This window comes from Microtus oregoni, unplaced genomic scaffold (assembly GCF_018167655.1).
Source record: "Microtus oregoni isolate MIOR12 unplaced genomic scaffold, Mior012 000014F_ref0000157, whole genome shotgun sequence".
Taxonomy (NCBI): Eukaryota; Metazoa; Chordata; class Mammalia; order Rodentia; family Cricetidae; genus Microtus; species Microtus oregoni.
Window position 1 is genome coordinate 36,828,996 of NW_024543073.1, and position 26,634 is coordinate 36,855,629.

Here is a 26,634-nt window from a genome sequence, read left to right on the forward strand (position 1 = left end):
TTTTGTTTTCTGTTGAGCCAAGGGCTTTGTAAAGAACCCTGCCACTGAATTGTAACCCTAGACTTGACCAAACAAACACTTCAGTTGCAGGAAATACTGAGCACGAACAAGTAGACCTGGGAGCAGTAACAACTGATGACAAAAATGACTAGTGCTGGGATAGCTTAACAAGCCATTCGTGGGTCCACTACATGCCAATCTTCCAAAAGATGCTGAGATAGTCTACTGTCTCATATGCTGGTAGCCAGTTTTAAAACTTCCTTTTTTGTACATACTTCAGCTTGAATCTTAAAGAATTCTTGTATACCAGGGAAGGAGTGGGAGGAGATTAAGTATAAAGCACCCTGTGCATGGTGTGAACCTAGGGAAATGTGCATATTTTGTAATTTTAGACCCAGAGGAAGAAATAGTGGTGGCCTTTCACGATAGAATTCAGCTTAGTAGCCTGGCATCACAGACACTTGCCTAGGTTGTTTGGTGGAGACCATCCAACCCTGATTCCATGACTCCATTTCTCCATGCCAACTTGAATGTCTATGGAAATATAGATCCAATTTCATTACTTTAACTTCTTTTGAACACTTGAATACTTTGCCAGAACACTCGAGACCTCGTGTGGCAGCTAGTGCCAGCCAGGAAAGTAAGATGATAATGTCATGTTGCACATTTACATACGACTTTCATTTTACCAGAGTCCAAACACTGCACCGTGAATGCTTGGCCAGGGCTGGCGTTCTGCCGCTCTGCCACCTAGAAACCAAGGACAAGTGAATCACAGGTGCAAAGGCCTCCTTCAAGGACTGCACAGTATGCTGGGACCATCGCCGTATAGGCAATTTTATAATTGGATCACAACTGTGGATACCAATCAGTTTTTATTTCAAATTTAACTTCAGTAAGAGAAATGTTTTACATTAGTTATCTAAAGTCAAAAAGGAATGTCAAGAGAGGGATACTCTAAACCTCGTAATATGGGAAGTAATTAGATACCCAGCATTCTCCATTGTATTCAAGTCATCCTTTACTTGCCATGACAGACGTAGAGACATTTAATTGCTTATGTTTTCTCCCTCTTCATTTTACCAGATAAAATATTAATTTCACCTATAATCTTATGTAATTGTACATTTTAGATAAAGTGAGTATCTAAAGTGACTCTTCCCAGTTGTTTTCATAACTGCAAAGTTGGGCTAACCCTTAGTGTTCTTTTCTAAGTAGCAGCTAAATTCTTTTATGTTTATGAATCAAAGTACCCTTGTAAATTGTTTATTCTGCATATAAAAAACAAATACAAAACAAAATAAAAAACAAACCCATGCAGGCAGGACTAGGGCATGTGTCAGAGGTAGACTGCATGCTGGCCATACACACATCCCTTGGTTCTATCTTTAGCACCAAAGAGAAAAATAAGCAAGTCCAAGCGTGTTGTTTGTGCAGTGAAAAATTCACTGAGAACAAGGTTCCTGCTCAGGGATATATGTTCTTTCACAATAACAATAAAGTACTTTGACCTAACTTCAAAAATTATGAAAGCATAGAAATGTGTCTATATTATTATGTAGAATATTAGGGGCATTGAATGTTCAGATTAATTGCAATTTCAACCAAATCCTTATGTTTCAAGTAGACAGAAATTGAGAGAATTTGATCAAATATTTCTAATTTTCTTGGAAGATTGATATGTAACTGTAATCAAGATATTTCTATAAAAGAAACAATAATGAGAAAGCATTTTGTAGACCAGATAATTGAAATGGAAGACAGGTACTGAGAGAATGATGTATAATATGGCATCCTGCTGGGTGATTGCCTGCAATCCCTGATCTCAGGAAGTGGAGGCAGGCTAACCAAAAGTCCAAGGTCAGCCTGGGTTACCTGAGACCCTGTATCAAAAAAGTGGGGTAGGGTTTCATCATATAGAAGGAAATTGTAAATGAGCAATTTTGTTGCGTATAATATTTAGGGGAAATTATAGTAAACCCTACCTTAAATGAACTCTCAACTCTAATAGGTAGTACAAATAGCTCTAAATCCATTCCATACTAATTTTTCAAAGCTAAGAACTATAAATTATTAAAGGATAATATAGATATTTACTTACATTGGTAAGAAAGAACTTTCTAAAATCAAGCATTAAAAATTATAACTCACAGAGAAAATCTTGGTAGCAGTGATTTTGTAAAGTTAAAAATGACATCAAAAGTCACCATAAACTGAAAATGTTCAGGCTGGGCTACAGCCAGTGCTATAGTGTGTGCTAAGCCAGTGTGAATCCCAGGCCTTTAGCTATAGTGCTACCAAAAAGAATTTTTAGGCTGAGAAAAAACTAACAACAGATATTGCAAGTGATGGGATTATATTCCCAATGCACTCACCCAGTAAGCACCTGTAGAAATATTTCTGTTGCAGGTTTCTTTATAAATTTAATAAAAAAATCATTAGCACATTGACTAGAACTATTCTGGATATCAGAAAACATTTAATTTTTAATGATGAAATGTTTATGATCTATTTCAAATAAGTGAAAAATGAATGATACATAAAATCTATTTTTTAAATAAAATTAACATTTTATGCTTAGAACTCACACCTTCCAACACAGAAGTAAGTTAAACTAATTATACGGCATCATTTTACTTTGACTTTTTTATATTTTGTACTTTAATAAGCTTTAAGTAATTTTGAAAAAAGATTTAAAAGTCATGTTCACTAAGTACTATAAAATGCTTCTCATATACCAAATTCAATCTTCATAGCCATCCTATAGTATATTTTTCCATTGTTCATTAGAAACTAAGGTTCAGAGATATTGTCAGGGCTTGAATTGGTCTAGAACTGGTTAACTTCAGGCTCTTCTCTCCATAATAGATGGCTTCCTTATCCCACTGGGGAGATTCTAGCTCCCTCCAAAGCTTCAGTAAGATAAGTAAGAGAAAAAAGGGGAAAAATTTACTTGTGTAACCCACAACCTAGCCTTGAGGCTCACCATGCAACTAAGTTCTTCAGCAAGGAAATGAAATACAGAAACTTCCTTCAAGGGTAGGCAGTGAAGATGTGTTAGGGATCACCGGGTTTAATGTAAACGACATGCTGCAACATAGGATCTTCAGCAACAGCATGTGTCATTGAAGCCATTAAAATGGGCAATTGTGAATACTTACTTTAAAAATTTAAAGATTGATGAATAATTTTTGGCTAAGATTCTTAAAAATTGGTTCAGCTCTACAATCCATAACCCCAGATAACCGAGACTCTAAAGGACCCTAAGAAAGACATACACAGATCCAAATAAGGAAGAGAAAAGCTCAAGGTCCCAAGAGTAAACTGGGCATCTGGGAGTCACAGGAGAGGGTAGAAGGGGAGAGGGGAGGAAGGGAGGAGAGCGGAGAAAAATGTATAGCACAATAAAAAGAATTAAAAAAATGAGAAAAACATAAAAAGAGAAACCACCAAAAAAACTTAGCTCAGCTCGTATACTTTCTTTGTTTTGCTAGACTTTAAGCCCATTGCTACTCCCATACCCCTGCCATCCAAAGAGAAAATAAGGTGGGCTTGTCTTAAAGCTGGCAAAGTTTGGAGAAGGAAATACATTGGGGTAAAATCTTTATTGCAAAATCTCTTTCATCAGATTCTATATTCCTTCACTGTGGTCTCCAGCCAATGAAGTAATTACTCTTTATATACAGTATATGATCCAAAACTGCAGTGGGTAATGGAATTGCTCTATGTTGCATTCCAATATTTCACACTTTCCCCCTAATGTTCAATACTTTATTAGTAGGGAATAAATTGGTACATTTCTTTTATTGTCATTATTGCTTTTCTTTATAAGCCAGTTTCAATGAAAGAAATACACAGAGTAGTTAATCATCCAAAGGCTCACTAGTGACATTGGTTGAAAAAATGATTAATATTTCTTTCAACGTGTAAAAAATGTTACTCATAGAAAACAGTTATAACTATAAATCTGATAACATGTGAGGCTTAAATTGCATAACTTCTTTAGATTCTGTGTAATTTTTAATGCTTATTATCAGGTTCAAATTGTACACAAAACATCAATTGCTGTAAAACTTGAATCTTGGTTCTCTAATATTTGGCTAGGATCTGTGTTCTACGCTAAGGACAGTTTGGTCCCCACTTTCCAAAGCTGATTCTGTTCTGTGTCTCTAACCTATGGAGAAAGTAGGACATAGAGACTGTTGAGGGACACACTAAGAAGAGATCAGATGTTTTTTCTCTGCCAACATTTCTTTCTTTTTCAGATATAGAAAACTATATTTCAGCCCAAAATACTGAAATTTTCACAGAGAGCAGCTTGGCAACTCAAAGTCCCTTGGCGACTGAATCTCAGTTAGTGTCTTCTGCAATTCCTATGGCATCAAATCTTACTCAGGTTACTGGGCCTGCATCTTTCCCTGATATTAGTCTTAAAGCCCAGAAACTCTCCTTTGAGACACGGAGGAGATCTAAGGCATGGTGAAGGTCAGTGGGGTGGCTGGAAATAATGCCCATTATTATGCATATAATAGGACCAAAAAAAAAAAACCCTGACAGAAACAGTCCATAAATAACTAGTGCTAGTAGTACTAAGAATTAAAAATTTAATTAAAATTATTTTTATTCCTTTTGAATTATGATAAAAAATTGAATTGTTATAGTAAATTCCTGACTGCAGGAGATGTTTTTCTGTAAAATTTCCCTGAAACTCACTTTGTAGACCAGGCGGACCTCAAACTCACAGATATCTGCTTGTCTCTGCCTCCCGAGTAATGGGATTAAAGGCCCTACCACCGCCAGGCCCAGGTAACTTCTTGTTTGCCTGCCAGAGACCATGTTAGAAAGTGATTTTTTGCAATGCTACATGGAGCTTATAGAGCTCTTTCCCCCCATTCTAACTTGACAAAGTCATTGTCTTCTTTTCGGCTTTTGGCTTATTTTTACCCTTCCAGAATAAAATTTTTGTTCTTTGTAGTTGTTGTTTCTTCTGACACTAAGTGGCCTTATGATTTTCAGTACCATCTGTAATAACACCATGGTGTGTTTGCATGTGACAAGCATGCAAACAAGAATATCACTTGGGCTAGACAATATGAGGTGGGCTTTTAGCTATCCGCAGCACTCTTAGCTTTATGACGGAAGTCAAGAGGTAAAGAAAGAAAAAGAAAAGGAAAAAAAGGATGTTAATAGAACAAAAAAATAAAAAGGCAAAGAGAGAAAGAGATCAATGCAAAGGGAGAGAAGGGAGAGAAAGGGTTGGAGAGGCCCCAGGGAACAGGAGAGTGAAGGCTGGGGTGTTGTGTGAGGATGGAGGAAAGATACCCTGCAGCAGAAAGAAAATAACACCAAAGCAGAACACTGTCTAATCATGAAGCATCCAATTAAAATATTTGTAGAAGTCTGCACATAAAATATTTATCTAATAAATGAATATAAAACTTACAGAAAGTACACAATGGTATAATATACCTGTTATCAGGGAATTACCTGAAGCCAAACTTCTCACAGTGTAGACCCCTTATCACACAGATCTTAAGGAAGATGTAAACATCCCTAACATAATGATGTAAGAAAATTAGTTTTAAATGGCTTGCAGGCTCTTTAAGGACTGCATATCAATGTATATGCTTCTTGTCAGCAGGCAGGATACAGACTTTCTATAGAGCTCAGTTAGCATAGACCTTTGTCCTTGAAGTCCTGCCTTCAAGACTTAGGATGAACAGAAAGGCCAAGGGGTCTATCTCCAGGCCAACCTTGACAGACACCAAATTACCAAGTGGAAAATAAGTTACAAAGTAACTTTTACCCCTAAGTCTGAAAAAAGAGTCTGTGCCCATGGGGTTTTCTGTAAAGCCCTAATGAACAGATTGAGTGAAGGTTTTGATAATGTGAAAACTCAGGCACTGCTGCTCTTCAAACCTCCTTTGAAAGAGAAAGGTGGTAGGGTGGGGAGAGAGAGAAAGAGACACAGACAGAGACAGGAAGACAGAGGAATAGGTGCACCTTAAAAGCCCTTGTTTGTACACTGTGGTTTTGAAGATAAGATAGAGAGGGCTGGGAGATGTAATGCATTAGTAGAGCACTTGCCTAAAATGCCTGGGTCCTGGGTAAAAACCCCAGTACCCACCTGGTGTGGGAGGTCCTTCTGTTTATGTGTTGCTTTCAATGGTTAATGAATAAAGAAACTGCCTTGGCCTTTTGATAGGGCAGAACTTAGGTAGGCATGGAAAACAGAACTGAATGCTGGGAGGAAGAAAGCAGAGTCAGGGAGAAGCCATGGATCCTCCGCCTAAGAGGACATGGGTTAGAATCTTTCCCCATAAGCCATTGCCACATGATGATATACAGATAAATAGAAATGGGTTAAACTAATATTTAAGATTCAGCCAATAAGAAGATAGAGCTAATGGCTAAGTAATGTTTTAATTAATACAGTTTCTGTGTGGTTATTTCGGGGCTAAGCTAGCCAGGCAGCTGGGACAAATAAGCAGCCTCAGGCTCACCCTGCAACACCCACCTTCCCAAAAGATAGGGAACAATGAATTCTCCTTAGACAGAGGTTCTGCAGTTCTGGACGGCCTCTGCCATTACAGTTATTTGAAACTCTGAGAACTGTGCTGTGAGTGGAAACTGTCCTGCTCTTTCTAACAATCCAGTGATGCAGACAGATTCTGCCTGAATCTAAACAGCAAATGCTGCCAAGATGGTTTTTACTTTTAGATTTTTAATTGATTGAGCATTTCATAAGTGAAAATAATATATTTCAATCAAATATATTTCAATTCCCTCCCTCGCAATCCTCTTCTATCTCCCCATCACTTTTCCCACTCAATTGTGTGTTCTATCTGTCTCTTTTAGAAACCCACTGAATCTTCTCAATGCTGTAATTATTGCATGGACAGTGTTTCAGGGCCACATTCATGGAGCAAAGTGACTGTCCATCTGCCAGAAGCCACCAGTTGCCGATAGCTCCTCAACTAGGCATGTTGCTTTGTGAGTCTTTTCCTCAGTCCTGCTGAGATGGTGGTTGGCTTGACCTTGTGCCTGTCTTGTGCCTGCAATCACAACTGTTGTGAGCTCATGTGAATGCCACTGCCCTGCTTGGAAAAAACTTTCACTAGGGTCATCCATTATCACTGTCAAGACCTTCCCGTCCCTACCTGCTATGATCCCTGAGCCTTGGGAGTAGGGAGTGCTACAGACCTCCCATTTTTAGGGATGAACACTCCACAGCCTCTCCACAGCCTCTTGTTGTCTATATGTTGACCAGTTGTGGGTTTCTGTGTTAATCATCATATTGCAAAAGAAACTTCTTTGAGGAGAACAAAGAGATGCATTAATTAGGTGTATAAAGATAAAGACTTTGGGAGTAATTAAGTACTACATCTGTTTAAGAGAATAATAGTACAAGGTTATTTCCAAGGGCCTATGACCTACCCTTTAACAGTGACAGGCATGAGTTTCATCTTTTGGAGCAGGTCTTAAATACAATCAGAACATGCTTAGCTGTTTCCATAACATTCATGTGGCTCCTGCACCAATGGGCAGATCTTACTGGACCACTTACTTCTGGCAGCTCCCAGGGTTTAACTGGGCATGGCTGCCAGTCACTTTTCTCCCCAGCACATGACTAGCGCCTTCTAGCATTGGTAAAGTGGCTGAAATTCTTTTATCCTACCTACTAAAAAAGTTATGAATGCGTGTTTCCATAGGAAAAAAAAATCCTCTTTAGGTATGATTTGTTTCATTTTCAAGTGTGTGTAGAATTTCACATGCTGAACTAAGATGGCAACTGTGTCTTTATTACCCAGTTGGCCATAATGTAATAAAAAGATGGACTAGATTCTAAGTACTGGCCGTAGCTAAGTTGGGTTTAGTGCTGCCTCCATTATTACCTTAGTTATAGGATTTACCAAAAAATAAATCAACTTCATCTGTAAAATTCAGATAATAATGGGACATAAATATGTGATTATTATTTTAAAATCAAATTTGTAAATTCATTTGAAGCACCTACCTTAAACATCTGGGACGCAGACAAGGTATTTAGAAAATATTAGCCAGTAATATTTTTAACCATTTGAAGAGGTTGCAAAGGAAATACTAAAAAATTGAATATGGGCTGGAGAAATGGCTCAGAGGTAAAAGCACTTGCTCCACGAGCTTGAGCGCCTAAGTTTAGGTCGCCGCAGCCACATAAAAAGCTGGGCATGGCTGTATATATCCATGACTCTGCCACGTTTGGGGAACAAGGGAAGGGCTGGGCTTCCTGATTGCCAACCAAGCTGCAGGTTCAGCGAGAGACCATGCCTCAAGGGGATACAGAGCAGGACACCAAATTCTTGCTCTGGCATGCAGCACACACACGCCATTATTTTATGTTCGTATCTTACAGGCTTCCTGTTATCCTTACCAACGTCTATCAAGGCTGGTAGAATCATTTCCCTTCTCTACTCACAGAGGGTGAGAGCTGTTGCTTACAGTCCTACCTTACCACATACTCCAGCCGTATTTGTTCTCACCTGAGATTTGGGATTTGAAAAATAGCATCTGTATAGAAAGTTCATCTGTTTACAATATTCCTCACCCGCTGAAAGAGGTATGTTCTCCACCGGCCACTGGTCATACCCATGCAAGGCACACAGCATTTATCATGGGCATCACATGATTTTACCTGTCAGTGCTAATGCAAGCCAGACGGTGCTTCAGAGCCAGTGATTTGTTCAACAAGCCTGGTGGCTGAATTGGGAACAGAATTTTTTAATCTTGTATAGTATAAACTTTGTTACCAATCTACTTTGTATTATTTTTGTTTTGTTTTGTTCAGGTATGTGCTGCTAGGAATGGAACCAGGGCTTCAGGCATGCTCAACAGGAAGTAATCACAGACCTTTAGCAGAATTTTTGGCAAGAGAAGGATTTCCCTTTCAATAGGGAGACAGGAAATTCATATACACACAGAGAAACATATACAAACACACATACATAGAGATAAATACATACATACACAGAGAGATATAGACATATATATACACAGAGATACATATACATGCATGTATACATAGAGAGACAAAGACACACAATGTTGGTCTTCTTTTTACAATAGATAAAAGTAAATTAAAATAATCATATTTTAAGGCTTCATAACTTTTAAAGCATTTGAGTTTCATCTTTCCACTTAAGATGGCAGGAGCAGCCATCTACAGCGTTTTACAGATGAGGAAATTGAAGGTGAGAGAAGCTAAGATGTAACTGTTGAAAATAATTTCTAGCAATGTCTCAGGATTCAAACTGGGATTGTTTCAGGTCCCTGTTAAAAAGCCATGGTCACATATGGTATTTTTACTGCACTGTCTGAGATCTTTAACTTGGCTCTTCCATGAAGCTAGTCTTCAGCTATATCGAAATAAGTGAGAAACAAGCCATGCTAGCATTGTGGAAACAAAGGTCTTCTTGACTTTTCCAAACGTAAGTAAGAATTACTTTGTGAAATCCAGAGGCTATTTTTCTTTACAAATATTTTACAAGACAAACTTGTACTTTTTTGAAAAAGCACATCTGGTATAAATTACTCCCTTACAGAAAGAGAAAGAATCACCACCCTGCCTCCCATCTGAGCTTAAAAGATATTTGTTGACATGTTCTAAGACCAGCATAGACAAAACAGCACAGGAAAGAGGAGGCAATGAGCAAGACAACGGTTTGGCTTGGCCTAAAGTAATCCCACATGCCCCATGGACTATTAACTGCTTTTTCTTTCCTGCTCTAAAGATCCATAGTGAAAATAATATGGGGTAAAGAAAAGCTGCACCCATTATTTCCCCACAACAAGATGTTGCGTTAGCAAATAGAACATATAAGCCACCTTCAGCAAACCAAGGCCCTTAATAATTCATTTTTCAAACCCTACTGGAATTTCCTTTCCAAACAAAGATGGACTGTCACTGGAATCAGTTTCATCATTTGTGTGGTTACAGTTGCCAAGTTTCTGGAAATAATTGCCATTTAAATACTGGATAATATTTTTATATGAAGCCAACAACAGCTTTTATTGCTACTTCATCTCTATAATTTTTTTCTGTGTGTCCAGGGATAGGGGAAAGTCTTTAGAAAAAAAATAGGAAAGAGGCAATGTTGAACAAGTGTTAGTGCCTGACTCGAATCCACTAAACAGGGGAAATTAACATCAGTGAATAGTGTTTCCCTCCACCCATTTAGTGCTTAGGATTTTTCTTCCTCAATTTTGTTCAGTGTTAATGGTATAATGTGGAATGTCAGGGACAGAACTGAGAACTCTCAAGATTGTGGAGCTTTCCAGTGATGTGCTGCAAAACAGGAACAATGCTGGTGCAGACAATGAACTCAGAGAATCAGGGCAAGCTTGTCCATCTTTCTCTATTGATGCCATGCGTAACACATACTTGAATAACAGGGCAGAGATCCATACGTTGCTGCTAATATATGGGGAAGGCCTGCTCCCCAAACCTCTCCTCACAGCTGAATAAATGATGAGAACAGGCTCATCCTGACCTTGGAATACACAAGAACACTAAAGGATCACTTTGTTTACCTAGTGGCAGCATTTTTTTCTCACTTGTGTAACAAATGACCTTCTAATTAATTGGGGGTGGGTCTTGTATAATAATGGTCTTTTAATTAATTAGGGTTGGTCAGAATAGTGGACATTCAGGTACTTAAGGGTTGGGTGAGTGGGAAAGGACAAAATAACATAGGCATCAATTTGAAAAAGTATCTCAAATTCTCGCACTTGGAGAGCTATTGGTGTAAGAGAGTAAGGTACATAGCAAACAATAAAGAGTATAAAGTGTACACTTTAGAAATTATTCTGTCTTAAATCGAGTGTCCCCAACAATTCCATGTGCTGAGGGTTTGTTCCTCAACTGATGGGTCCAATCATTGAAAGGTGACTCCATCATGAAGTCTGTCATAATCGGAAGATATTTGGGACAGATGGTGAGAGGCAGTTCCCGGTTAGAAGAAAGGTATCATGTCCATAGAGTCTGTCTCTAGTTCTGTCTTTGCTTCTATTTCTCCTTTCTTTTTATCTCCTTCCTTCATCTCTGTTTTACCACACCATTATGCTATAATGTTTCTGCCTTATCCTGGCTGGGTAACAACAGAGGCAACAGACAATAAACTAAACCACTGAACCGTGAGCCCACATACTTCTGCCCTCTCTTGGATCAGCTACTTGCCGCAGCGATAGAACTACAGCACAGAGATGGTTGTTTATGTATCTGCTTTTAAAATTAAAATAGGATGAACATGGATTGAAGCTACAATGTACTTTCCTGGGCCTGTCCTTACCAGACAGATGGGTGTTATAAACTTGAATCCTATTATAAACTGTGCAGACTCCTGTAAGTTACACAAACTCTCAGAGACTGTTTCTTTATCATTAGCAATGTCCATCACACTAGGTGTTGACAATTAAATTGGGCATAAAGTAACTGGTACATTAATGGATACTGAATAAACTTTCATTTCCTTCTACCCTCAAAATTGCCTTTCTTCCCATCCAGTAACATTTTCCTGCTTCTTTCTCTGTTTTCTATTTTTCTAGGAATTTGTATGGGAGCCCCATTTATTATTCACTTAATTTATATCATTTTCCCAATGGGAATTTAAATAAGGAATGGCTACAAAGGTGAAGGAGACGCTGAGAGTCATGGGATACAGGGGATTTTAGCAGTATAGGAAACCACCGTGAGACTGAGGTGATATGAGCATTGGGGACTATGGAGGAACCTGTCTGGTGGACAGCTGAACAATAGGAAATCCAGCTATCCGATCACTATCAAACAATGTGACTTGGTGCAGCAGCAAGGGAAATATGTTCCAATCCTTCTCTCTCGTCTCCCACTGCCTCCCATTTACCAAGACCTTTAGCAGAGCCCTTAGAAAAGGTGTGAAGGTCACCCTGGGAGCAGACAGCTCACACCACAAAGCCCAAATTGCCAGGATAAAGAAGCAATGTTTGTAACATGTGCACCGAGGTGCAAAACAGCCCCTTTTACTGTGATAGGCAGGTGAAGAGAGAGCAGCTTAGAAAGATGTCATGAAAGTAGCTATGCTACACAGAGGACCTTGGAAGCCAGAGAATACCGAGGGGATGTTAAATGTTCTGATACACTGGAGTGCTTCAACCAGAAGAACTACACAATCTAAGTGATGCCAATTTCAAATTTTATTTATTTTATGTACAAGTGCTCTGCATGTAGACCTCCATGCCAGAAGAGGACATTAGATCTTGTTACAGATGGTGCTGAGCCACCATGTGGTTGCTGGGAATTGAACTCAGGATCTCTGGAAAGAGCAGCAATGCTCTTAACCACTGAGCCATCTCTCCAGCCCAAGTTGCCATTTTAAAAATGTTCATTAGACAGAATATTTTAGAAAAGAAAAACCAGCAGGCCTTTCCAATGGTCTGCTGATGGAAGATAGTTAGTAGCAGAGTATACAGATTCAAAACTTGGGCATAGACATGGTACTATCTGGAGGATAGGAAAAGAAATCTAAGAGTTACCCACAGCTTTCATCCTGGGCAACTGGATAAAGAGATTTTATTACGTCAAGGAAGAGCAGAAAAAGACTGTGGTTGGGGGAGAACAGATACAGAGTTGTATTTGGATCATGAAACAGTTGTAAGATATCCATGGGACAGCCAGGATTTGATACTATGTTGAAGCATATATGTCAGACAGGAGGTATAGTTCAGAGATGTTCCAGGAAGATGACATTTTTGGTGTCCCTTCTTGCAGCTATACAAGATTGCCACGAAAATAACCTGGTGGATTAGCACTATTATTGTAAGAAAGGCCACTGTTAGGTTAGAATAAGTTCTAAAGTGTTACTTCTTGCCATCTGATTAGTATTGTTATTGTTACATAATTGTCATGGAGAGCTAGAAGATGGCCTACAACAAATACTGAGTTCTCGTACCTTGTGTTTGGCGTGTATATGATGTCAGATATATACAAGTATTTAAATGTCTGGTCATGAATTCTCCTTGATTGTAATCTTGAAAATTACAGTCTTCTCTCCCTCAGACTCTGTACAGAATTGATAGAAATTGTTTTGAACCTTCTGGTCTGTGTGACATTGCGAATTAGCTATTTTATCCAAGTCAAACGATCACTGGTGCAGACATACAAATAAAAAGACAGTATTGTCACTGGGAAGTAGTAGTGCATGCTCGTAATCTCAGCGCTTAGGAGGATCTCTGTGAATTCGAGGTCAGTCTGGGCTATAAAGTCAGTTGCAGGACAGCCAGGGCTACATGGAGAAAGCCTGACTTGAAAGGCAAAACAAAGAAGCAAATAAAAAGTTAGTATTCTCTAGACAGAGCTATAGTTGGGGGAATAAAAGCAGTGTTAGAAATTGACATTGTTTTTTATTTATTCCATTAAATCAAATATCAATATTGTTGTTCTAATTTCTGCAATATTTTATCTTTATACATATCTGTCTGTGTGTGTGTGTGTGTGTGTGTGTGTCTGTGTGTGCATGTGCACATGTGTGTAGGTGACCAAGGGGACCCTGGAGCTGGAGCTACAAGAAGTTCTGAGAGGCTTGCTGCAGGTGTCTGCCGGAGCAGCCAGAGCTCTCTCTCAACCCCTGCACCCTCGCCGGCCCTTTTGCATTTACTTTTTATTCTTCTTTCTGAGAGTCATTTCAATGTTTTTCTTTGGTAATTGGACAAATTTATTTTAACTCAGCAGAGATGATTGCCAAAATTCAATTAAAAATATCCTATCACATAAAGTCATTTTGTGAAGATCGACCACAGGCAAGCTTCCCTGTGCTTTCCTGTAAGAAAGTGCTGTCACATTGGCAGGTTCCTAAGGAATATTTAAAAACCCACTATTGTTGCACTATTGGGAGGGCTTGCCACTTATTGGATGGCTGTCGTGCCCATCTGAAGGTTTCTTACTGCTCCATTGCCTTTGTGATTTCACTGGCTTTAGTCAGGTCATTCAGACATCTTACTATAGACCAAACGTGGATGTTCCCCCATTGAACGTACACATGGAAATCTAATCACCAATGTGAGACATTTGGCAGGAGCACTGAGTGGGAGAGAACTGCCCATGAGAACTCTTCCCTCAGGAATGGGATAATTTCTTCGTAAAATTATGCAGCGCACCCACCCTCACATCATGTGACCACACTTCAAAAGGTCATGAACCAGGGCATGGGCTCTTTTAAGACACTGAATTTTCATGGATCTTTCTTGATCTTGGAATTTCTATCTTCCAGAACTGTGAGAAATAAAATTCTAACAGTTCAGATGGACCAAGCCTTTTCAAAAATTAGCTAAATAATTCAAATATGGTTTAGAAAAATCAATTTTTGAGACAAAACCTGTGTGATCCAAACTGGCTTCAAGTTCACAAATTTCCTGTTGCAGCTTCCCAAGTTCTGGGATTACAGGACCATGGTACTGTGCCCAAATAAAAAGACTTTCATGTGCAAAATATTATACATAAATTATTTAAAATTGGAAGAAGTTCATAAGTACTTTTTGTATTATAAATAGGATAAATTTGATCATTTTCATTTACCTTATTACATATGGAAGTTAGTTGTTAGAAGTTTAGACTACACATAAGAAAGTTATAAAATCATTTTGCAAACTTGGCATCTAAAATATTAATGCAGTTGATACTAGAGAACAAGGAAGGACAGAGAACGTCTTGTTGGAAGTTCAGCTTTCTGTCATGTACCTGAGTTGTGAATGATGAGAAATTTCTTTGGGATAGAAAGTAAATATAAAAAGGCCTGTGGCTTTACACAAAGTTCCAAACCTATCCTAATGGGTTAAGTCTTCTTAGGCATAGAAATGGGATATCCCTTGGCTTAGAATAAAACCCCATATTTTGTACTGAGTGTGTATTTGTTTTTTTTTTGTTGTTTGTTTGTTTGTTTGTTTGTTTTGATTTTTTTTGAGACAAGGTTTCTATGTGGTTTTGGAGCCTGTCCTGGAACTAGCTCTTGTAGACCAGGCTGGTCTCGAACTCACAGAGATCCGCCTGCCTCTGCCTCCCGAGTGCTGGGATTAAAGACGTGCGCCACCACCGCCCGGCCTGAGTGTGTATTTGGTAGCAATACAGTGTATGTGCTGGTTACTGGGTGAGAGGCACGCCATAGATGGAGGAAATACTCTATGCAGAAGGAAACAGTAGTGGTATTAAGATAAATACTTGATTAGGAAATAAGCCCCTTCTCAATTCCAAAACCATTATTTTCCTTCATACTCAGGACACAGCAATACACGTGGGAGAAGCAGAAAGGGAAAGAGCTATCTTTAAAGCCACCCTGACATCTGTGCCAGCCACCAAGCTCAAACCCTTTACATGTACCAGGGACCCTTTCCGCAAGTGACACTTTGACACTTGGAAGACTGGACTATAAGCCTCACTTCGTATGCAAAGTTTCCAAAGGCCGTGGAGGTAGCCCAGTAAGTGAGAAAACTAGGCGGGTATCTTTCTGTTGTCAAAAACAAAGACAGAAAACAAAATCAGGTCAAGTGTTACAGAAAATATCTTGATGGTTATATTACTGTTTGCTCATACGATTGTAATAGAAGCTCTGTGAGTTCTTCCATATGCAGAGGGGCATTATAAGCAGCACTGAAAGCATCCTCCACCACTTCTCCAGTGTGCACCGGATACATCAGTTAGAACTTGCATACCAACATGCACCATCCGTCCCAGAACGTCGGTGAGCAATACTGATCAGATTCAATACTCACTGGTACTCATTAAAATAGCTACTTATCCCTCTATAGATAAGCCTGCATGAAGACTAGGGATCTTTTAGAATGCAATCTTCTAGCACTTAGCATACCACTTCCCAGCCATACAATAGCAACTTCATTGTGGAGTATGCAAACTAGAACACACAAGTGTAAAGTCATGGTGAGTACCATTGTGTTTCAGATGCTACCACTCCAGTCTCTCTTCCATTTGGCATTTTTTTTTTGTAAGCTTTAATCGAGTGAGGACTTATCAAAGACTGAGAATTCAATGAAGAACTGGGCCTTTACCTGGAGTCACTGATACTGAACATACAACCGCTACATTTACAAAGGAGAAAGTAGTATACACACAAAATGCACACAATCCTAACTTTCACTACAAATGCTGAATATTTTAGTTCCTTCTTTACTTCATTGTGTTTGCACAAAAGTGTCTGACATATATTTTATAGTATCTTCAAGCCAAAGATTCAGAACTGGAAACGAGGGCTTAAAGGATTCACAAGTTTTTAAAAATTTAAAAAGTAAAAAATAAGGCTTAAAGACCTAGATAATACATGTCCACATCAGAATAGCAAAGCCTCCACTTTTTTCCTGGCTCCCAGAGAACTTTTTACCTTTCCTGGATACAATGACTGTTGCCCAGTGTTTTAATATATTCTTGGAGTTAGTTCTGCACACAGTAACAGAGATAAAGATGTTTAGAAATATCTGTATGTTGCTTTTTTGTTTGTTTGTTTTTTTGAGACAGGGTTTTTCTGTAGCTTTGGAGCCTGTCCTGAAGCTACCTTTTGTAGACTAGGCCTCAAACTCACTGAGATCTGCCCGTCTCTACCGCTGCCTCCCAAGTGCTGGGATTAAAGGTGTGCTCCACCACCACCTGTCTAGAAATACCTCTATGTTTTTCTCAAGGCACAGATAACAGCAGATCTATTGTGTATATGTAGCATCCTACACCCTTTCCCACAATAATGATGAACATCTGTTCATTATTTTAGGTACCGAATGGCTGGCGATGTATATGCCAGGATTTATTCAACACGTTTTCCCTCAGTGGATCCTTAAGTTCTTTAATAATTTTTATAATTATAAAAATCAGAAACTAAAAACACCCTGGGTTTGTAAGAATTCACACATGGGCGAGTATCTCTGGCAGGATAAACTTTTGGGAGTGGAATGTTTTGGCAGAGGATTTGTGTTTTTGTAGTTTGTGTATCTACTGTCAAGCTGCCTTCCTCTCCTGCCAGGTGACAGGAAGGTTTCTGTCTCCTAGCTAGGCTGTCCGCAGAAGTGCTCCTGTCTTCCATGGGTTTCAGTAATATTTGAAGACTCATACTAGTTGCTTAGAAAGCTTTAAGGGTCAGTTTTTATACTTATGACTACATTCACTCCATACTTTGATGTACATTGAATGTGTACTTATCTTACGGAGAAAGATAGCCTTACTCTTGCTATATAAAAATGGAGAAAACAGCGAACATTGCACAATTCGTGGGTGGGTGATTGATTTCCAAATCAACAGACTAGAATTTTCCTTGATCAGTGTTATTTTCATCAAAACAGCTCTACTAAAGATCCAGCTCTGTAGGTCTGTTTCTATGTTCCTGCTTCAAATGTATTTTCAAGCAGGAAATTCTCAAAACTGAGCAAGGGTGGTGAGGCATTCCAGAAAAGTGCACAGATGCTTCCACCAAGGAGCCTGGTGTGTGGTCCTTGGTTTCGGCTCACTGCCCCGAGTCTGAACCTTGCTATCTGTATGCTCTCTAGTGTCTTGCTTACGCTATCTAAACTGCAGCTTCCTTTTCTCCTTCCAGAGTTGGTGTTTGAACCTGTGGCTCTGCACATGCTACTGGCAAATGCTACATCACCAAGCTCCACCCCCAACTGAACTTTTCTTTATTTATGCATTGTAATTAGCAGAACTTGTCTTATTGGAAAGAGTAAACTGAATGTAGTAGTTCCTAGTAACATTTATAATATCACCATGACAGCTCTATTCTAAATTCATATAACCCGTGTAATTATAAGGTAGCTGCATATCCATGTTTATGTAGATACGTCCAAACAATATAAATACAAGTTAACTGTAAACTTTAGCATAAAACAAATCATAATCTTGTTGAACACAGGAAGGTTAATGCCAAATTTCCATGCCTCTTGAACACACACACACCCTTGCATATATACGCATCTTCAATGAAAGATTACAGAAAAGCACATGTGAGAGTCTTTAAATTTCCTTTGACTCAGTTTCAGGATGCAATGGGACGAACTCTGGTTGCCTGGCTTAAAGACAGGTCGTCCTAAGTGATGTGCTGAGACCGCACGCAGTGGAGACAAAGTTAGGTTTAGAACAGCAGAAAATGTTAATCAGTTCACTGTGCATCTCCTCTGTGTTTGGTAGTACAGTCACCACAGGGATAGAGGGATGGACCTTGCTTCTAGGATGTGGAGAGCCAGGGAAAACATTAGGAGGACAATAGTGCAAATAACACAATTTCCTCGGGATTGCTAGCAGCAAACGAAGTATTCTCAGATGAGGGTAATATCTAATTATTTATATTTCCTATACTATGTATCAGAGAGATCCAGATAGCTAGAAGAAATAGGCTCTAATCCAGAGATATCAGCTCAGATATTAGAATAAAATATCATTTTCAAATCTAAACTTCCAAATGACTTGATGATATTTATTACCAAAGACACTTGTCACTACTTCATACCAAGTTTTTTCCTGGGTGGACATTGAATAGAAAATAATAAAATATAATAGAGAGTTCTTTAGGAATTTTATTTAGATAGCTTTAGTTTTGTACACAGGTCCTTTTATGGCTGAAATTGTCAATGAGTGACATTTAAGTTTCTTTCTTTATTAAGTATAGTTATAATTTCTAATATATTTCACTAATAAAAAGTCTAATTTGATTTAATTAGAATGTGAACACTTATTCTCAAAATTAGGTACACAGAGAAGCTGGTGATTTCAAGTCGTTACTAATGCATGTTCACCACCTACTGGCGTGTGTGATGAACTGCAGGTATGTTACAGTATATTCTCATAACTCATGGGCAACACCAGAAGCTTTTTACATAGCTCCAATTTTCCAAGTCATTTGTAGGGTTCAGCATCTCCTGTTACTCCATTTCAGTCTCCACTGCACCCTCTAGCTCAGATAGCCTCCACCTTATCTTGGCATTGTGGTACTATCCTGACTGAATTCTACAATATCTGTACAACACTGAAATTTCTCCCATCCTTCTAGCTAAGAAATCAGTCTGTTTCTGACACATCCGGCAGAATCACCTGGACTTTCTGATTTGTTGAAGATGTTGGCGACATTCAAGTGTGACCACTCTGAGTACACACTGTGGGTCTGATCTCCACCACCAGGACCACTTTTGCCCATTCTTCAAGTCCATTGCGTATAATTCCCTGACACTCCATTGATTCATCTCTCCTTGTATTCAGTTCCAAACATGAATGTAGCCCGAGATACCTCCATGATTAATTTGCGCTGTCTTCTTATTCGGTCCATTGTGTCTGCTGACTAGCAGATGGTTTCTCAGATGAGAAAAAGGAGATGGTGGGAAAATCTCTGAAAATAGTTATTTTCCTTGCATGTTTAAAATCCCCTTTCTCACTGCTCCCAACTCAGTGGAGAACACAGGGTTCATCTATCCTTGGGGGCTGCCCCCAGCAGTCCTAGAAGCATCTCATCATTCCCATCCTTTAGTCTGCAGATATCTTGCATGTGGCCTCTGATCACCCCGTGTCTTTCCCAAGTTACAACACATGTGATCTTTTCAACAGCAGCAATAGCTTCATGTTCATATATCTGCATAATCAGTAGGAGGGAGAGCAGGATTCCATTTCTGCTCATTTAGGTCAAAAGAACAGTTCCTCTTTGATTGCCTAAGTATTTTAGGTAAAAATCAGGGTTAAAATTTAGCAAAGACTTGTCTCATTTATTCAATTCAATTTTTTTCAGGTCAGTTGTGAGTGATTAATGAATGACTTTCAAAGGTCACTATCCATCTTCAAAATATATCAGCCCTAAGTTGGCAAGCTTCTACCTTTGAAGAGAGAAACTTTTACGGTTCCACAAACACATTAGACAAGACTGTGGTTTGATCAACAAAGAACCACGTTTATGAAATGAACATTTGTTCAAATAGCCATCTTCTTTCTGTTTCTGAATAAAACGACTGCAGCAGCGTTAGAAGACATTGCTCTTAATTCAAGTGTAACCTGGAAGAGCAAACGTATTAATTTACCTGCGTGAGTCCCCAGTGGCATGGCGTTCTCATAGGAATACATTTTGATTTTAATAAGATGGATAACCCAAGATATGCGCACCTAGCAAGTTGGGGCCTCAGAATTCTGCTGTAACCCTGTAGTTATAAGCCTGCAATGAGATCTTAATGTTCTTTAATTTGGAATAAGGTTTAAGAAAGTTTGAAATAAATTTTTATAATGCTCAAATCCCTTCATCACGTAAAGTGCTACAGCAACTACTTTGCCAGACACAATATTTTCTTGACTCACACACATATTCAAAGTATATGAATATATTCATTTCAAAAAATAAAATTCACGTTGACATATCATTCTTAAAATAACTTTCTCTACACATGTCCATTTATCTCTAGACACACAGCCAGTGAAAATATGATTTGTCAAGGGTTTGCGTTTCTGTCTCCACAGGCTGCATGTTCTTACAATAAAAAGCGGGAGAAACTACTTACATACCTTCAGTTATCTTTGTTGAATTTGATTTCTTAGACACAAATAACCAAACTCTCTCAATGTAAGCCTGACACTAATAATGAATATGTTTCAGATGCCAACAGGAAAGCATGCTACTGTTGCAATTAAATGCAAATGTTTTGAGTGCAGGCAATATTAAAGTCAAGTTTAAGCCAGTGAATGAGGAAATTTAGAAGTTAAGTGGCTCCAAAGGAGTAATTTAAACCTGCTGAGTCAGGTTTTCCCAGTGAACAAGCTGCCCCTTGGGAATAAATCTGGTTATAAGCAATAGGAATTCTGTCTGTTAGATTTCATAATTTTAATATGAATGAAAATGTTATTCTCCACAGCATGGCAATTTTATGTGAGACACACACGGCTTCATTCTGAGAGGCTCTGTCTCTGTTTATTTAGCCAGTTAGTACCTCGTATGTATACGGTGCTTTGGAAGAGGTGATGAACTGTGTCCTCACCGTGTGTGCAGTGTTCCAGAACATGTGCTGGACTGTGACCTCACTGTGTGCAGTGTTCCAGAACATGTGCTGGACTGTGACCTGACTGTGTGCAGTTTTCCAGAACATGTGCTGGACTGTGACCTCACCATGTGTGCTGTGTTCCAGAACATGTGCTGGACTGTGACCTCACTCTGTGCAGTTTTCCAGAACATGTGCTGGACTGTGACCTCACTGTGTGTGCAGTGTTCCAGAACATGTGCTGGACTGTGACCTCACTGTGTGCAGTTTTCCAGAACATATGCTGGACTGTGACCTCACTGTGTGTTCCGTGTCCACAAAGAGAGCTCATTGTGTGCAGTGTTCCAGAACATGTGCTGGACTGTGACCTCACTGTGTGTTCCGTGTCCACAAAGAGAGCTCATTGTGTGCAGTGTTCCAGAACATGTGCTGGACTGTGACCTCACTGTGTGTTCCGTATCCACAAAGAGAGCTCATTGTGTGCAGTTTTCCAGAACATGTGCTGGACTGTGACCTCACTGTGTGCTGTGTTCCAGAACATGTGCTGGACTGTGACCTCACTGTGTGTGCTGCTTTGGAAATGGTGCTAGTCTGTGGCCTCTCTGTGTGTACAGTGTTCTGGAGGAGTTGCACTTAAGTTAACCCTAAAGTTCTCAGACCCTACATGAGAACACTTCCCAAAATTTACAAATCCTGAATCTGTTAATACAGAACAGACTTTGACCAAAGGAGTTATTGGTCAGGGAGGTGAGATTAACTAAAGAAAATTTCCTGGAGAAATAATCACACAAGTTATCACATGGGGATGAGAGACCGAAGTGATGAATTAAAGCCAAGAATCCATGTCAAGGAGAGCCCGGGTGAAAGGGGGCTTATGCATGCTCTAATGATGCAGGGCACCTGCTCACCTGCGTAGCTCCATTGATTCCTCCTTGAAATGCGAACTGGGCGTGATTCATTGTCAAGAAGTGAGATGTGAGAGAGCCCCAGGAAGTAAACCAATTAAGAATCTTATTCACAACTCATGTCACAACATATACAGACTTGTTTTAAGTATCACCTGGCTTTTATAGATGATTCTATGTAGTGACTCTGACATATTCCCAGGTTAACAGGATGATGATGATCGCAAGGGAAGTGTGAAGACAGATCTGTTTTATGAATGGCTGTGAGACACTTTGGTGTAAAGTGTCTAAGCACACCTGCTTTTGATAAGTAGAATTACTCAATATTTCTTATTGTACCAAGAGCTATGATACTTAAAGTCAAAAAAGCGTATTACATGACGCCGGCCACACATGCCAATAGCAGCCTGGAGAAATCAGACCTCCGAGCTCCTTCAGGAAGCTCTGATACTTCTCAGTGCAACATTTCAAGATTATCATGTGTCTGTCCTCCTCTACAGTGTTCTGATGATGGTTGAGTAGTGGCAGTCAGTATGACCAAGTTCCTGCAGCAGGGAAAGTGGGAATTCCTAAAAGGCACCTGCATGGGCAGTACTGTAGGTGCTGTAGGACATCCGAGTAGTAAATACTTGCATTTCTTGAATTTGAATTCCACGCTGTGGTTTCGTGATGTGACTCTGAGTTTATCCTTTCTAATTCTTATTCTCCAGTAAGATCGTGGGTGCTAGCGAGTCCTGCTTCTCAGGATGTTGCAGGGTTCAGATGTGGTGATTCCACTGTAACGTCTATCCCAGGGGTTGACCCATAAAAGTCGTTCATAAACGTGGCCCTTATTTCAGGAGCATGATACCACAAAAGCTTTGAAATTTAAGGTCGCATCTTTACAATCATTAAGACAAAGAAATGCTAGAACAAATTTTCTACAGAGAGAGGAGCTAAGGGAGGAAATGAATCCACTATAGCCAATAAGAGGAAGAAGGAGGAGCTAGAGACAGCCTGCCTGTCCCTGGTGACAGCTACGGGTTTCTGCTGATTTTCCCTGTCTGGAGACGGGCAGTCCTTGTCACCTGTTTTACTTAAGAAGTTGGAAATGAGCTGGAAACTTCGATGGTTCAGTCTCGGGTCAAACCAGGAACTGTTCAGGGCTTTAAAGCTTGTCCTTGAAGGTGGTAGAAAGAGAAGCAAACCATGAATAGAATTTCTGCCTGTGAACTCAGCTCGTGAGAAGAAAGCCTGCAGAACCGCTGAAACTTCTGCTTCTTGACAACAATCTGGCTGAGATGCTTGAAATTTGATTCAGTTTTTAACCCAGAATAAATGTAAAGAAAATATATCAAACCACGTGTGCCCTTGTTTAGCTTGAGGGAGTCATGTTTTTGCTGCCTCATGGCAGATTAGAGGAACTTTAGCACAGATCATCGTTCATTCCCTTAGAGCACACACACGTTAGGCAAGGTCCCAGTCACTGAAATTAAACTGAACACCCGTGGTTCAAGTGTACTTGGTGGGAGAGGCACAAAGATTAACTAAGCCCCTGCCCACACATTCTTAGAACACTATCCAGTAGTGTCTACAGTAGAAACAGAGACAGATAGGAGATGACCGTCTGGGAAGAAAAGGAAGTCTTCACAGGAGAGAAAAAATAATTTTTCAATATACCAAAACAGGAGCATCAAATAGAAAGAATGCTATAGACTCCAAAAGAAAACCCAGGGGCTCACTCACTACTAAATCCCATCTCGCTACATTAAAACTAATTGTAAATTTGGATTTGGTAAAGTATTAAATGTTGAACATATTAGAAAGCCTATAAATTTAATTATATCCAACTCAATAAAAAAATAATGGAGATTTTGCAAAATGCCAAGCACGGATTTCATGCTAAGGAGAGAAAAAAAAAAAAACCCACAGCAAAGACGGAAATAATAGAGAGCAGACTTGCAGGCTCCATAAGGTGAGATGTGGTAAAAGAGTGTGAAAAGCGTTTCATGACAGCGTGCCAAAAAGGGGCTACAGGGACACAGGTACAAATGCCTGTGTAGGCTAGGCTGGCCCCACAGAGAGACAGCATCCGCAGCTCTGCTTCCCTCGGTGTGGCCATGTGAAGGCAAGACCTGAGTACTAGAACATCCTATTTTCTCAGAAAAACACTACTAACATTATATACATATACATATATATAATGATATCTCAGATTTTTAAAAAAATATTTATTTATTTATTTATTTATTATGTATACAATATTCTGCCTGTGTGTATGCCTGAAGGCCAGAAGAGGGCGCCAGACCCCATTATAGATGGTTGTGAGCCACCATGTGGTTGCTGGGAATTGAACTCAGGACCTTTGGAAGAGCAGACAATGCTCTTAACCTCTGAGCCATCTCTCCAGCCCTCAGATTTTTGATATTGTTTTAAGATCCAGTCTACAGCTAAATTGTTTCCTTTGTTATCAGTTTGTAGAATCTGTGTTTTCAAAAATATATGCAGAGTGATTTTGATGGGTAAGAGTGCCATTAGGTGAGGAGCTAGGGACAAGGTTGGAGAAGTGGATGTCACCCTGCCTGTGTTGTACAACCTGAGGAAAGGTCAATAAAAGGCTCGAGGACTGCTCCCGAGGGAAGGCTGTCCAGTGCCCAACACACATATAAGCAACACTTGAAGGATTCAACAGATTTTGCTTAAGAATATACATGCATATAAAAATACATATGTGCATGTAATAATAGTTAATGAAAAAGAAGTCATGAATTTGAAGGAGAGTGGAAATAGGCATATGGGAGGGTTTTGAGGGAGGAAAGGGAAGGAAATTGTAACTAAATTACAATCTCAAAAATTAAAAAAGTCTCTGAGTATTAGGTTCATGATCTTTAAACTGGCATTAACAAATATTCCTGCTGGGGTTTTACAAGAAGAAAATGTGAACTAGCATGTAGTAAGCTGCTTATTTTTGTTATTATCCTTTGAAAACTCCTTGTGAAGGGAAAGGAGGTAAAGGCTGGGTTTTATTAAGTGTGCATGAATGTGTGCATTGAACCCAGGGCCTTGTGCATGTTACAACAGCACTCTATCACATAGCTATTCCTCCGCTGGTTCCTAACGTATGGGGAGGATTTTAACTGGTACAGATGACTTGGTGGCATTTCAGATACAGAGAGCTAAGACACAGACACTAAAAAGAGAAAGATACCATTCTGGAAAAAAATCATCTTGCTTTGTTTTGCTCGAACATTGCCTTGAAGGAGAATGGATAGCCAACAGGGCATAGCCAACATTTAGACAGTGACCTGCGTCTGGGGGTCTTGAGTGCCATCCTGAGGAGTTCCTAAGTAAGAAAATACCAGGTCGGAGCTGTTGTTTGTCTTGTAGCTAATCGCTAACACTTATTGAAAGCTTACTGTCCCAAGGACTGTATTACATCCTTTGGATGCACTGATGAACCAGGCAGACAAGCAAGCTCGTTAATATATTGAAAATGCAATTAGGACAGATTTGGGTTAGCCTGCAATACCTCAGGATTGTAGAGACTAATTGGCAAGGCATTGCTAGTCTCCAGCAAGGAGTGGTGATGGTCTGATTTCAGACAGCGATAGCGAGATGATCAAAAGTAGAAGTGCCAAGAGCTGCATTAACTAGGCAGTAGGAAAGAAAAGCCATATAGAACACTGGCAGAGCCCGAGCCTTTGGACCGGAGTGACAGAGAAGTTAAAACATCATTAGCAGAAACACTCATTTGTTGATTATAGTAGGTTAACTTTATCCTGCTACAGTTTTTGTAAATGGTCTGTTGATGATCCATTGCTATAATATCGTAGGCAAAAATAATTGCTTCTGGAGTGGTGAGGTTTATTATCCAGAGGTAATTCTTCTTACATGTAGAGATATCAAGATTAAATTGTGTTCACTTCCCAAAATATCAAAAACAAAGCCTGAACATAGCATTTAAACTTAGAAAACCATTTGTTTTAAGATGTCAGGGAATGAATAGAAAGACTCCAGAGAAGTCTACTGTGTAGAATAAAAATGTTCTCCAGCCAAGTCTCATGCCATGATTTTCTGTATGCAAACCTTAATGTGGTATTGTCTGAGAGGAAGTTTGGATTTAAATTTGAGGGCTTAGCTAGACAGCCACATTTTTGTTCTGCAAAAACACCCACGAATGACTACTCAAAATGGTTATATTATAATATACATGATAGCAGCAGTTCTCAACCTGTAGGTTGTTACCTCTCTGGGGATCAAATGACACATTAACAGGGTACATCAGGTATTTACATAATCATTCATAACACCAGTAAAATTACAGTTATGAAGTAGCAACGAAAATAACTTTATGATTGAGGGTCACCACAACATGAGGAGCGACATAAAGGGTTGCAACACCAGGAAGGCTGAGAAGCACTGTTCTAGATGGATGTCTAATAGTCCGGTACAAAATGTAGGATGGGACCAGAGAGTTTCTCTGGCTCTATCAACAGAAAGTTGTGCTTTCTGTCTGTTTTTTGCATTTCTTCTGAGGTAGTGGGGAGAGGAGAAGAGAGGTGGGAGGGGGTCTCCTGACCCCATATTCACTTCATCTTATATAGTGTGGAGATGCAGAGATAAAGGGTGATTCAGGTGATAGGAAAAGCAAACTGAGAAAAAGTAGCATTTTCTTGTTCTCCATCTCCATCTGAAGACCCTCAATCTCCAGTTAATTTTAACTTTGAATATTAGGAATACTTAACAGAGA

At 39.4% G+C, this 26,634-nt stretch overlaps 1 protein-coding gene across 3 annotated transcripts in view; it reads right to left on the bottom strand.

Annotated features, from left to right (window-relative positions):
• Nucleotides 1-26,634, bottom strand: part of Mctp1 (multiple C2 and transmembrane domain containing 1) — a 573,552-nt gene that overhangs the window by 11,195 nt on the left and 535,723 nt on the right. The window lies entirely within an intron of this gene.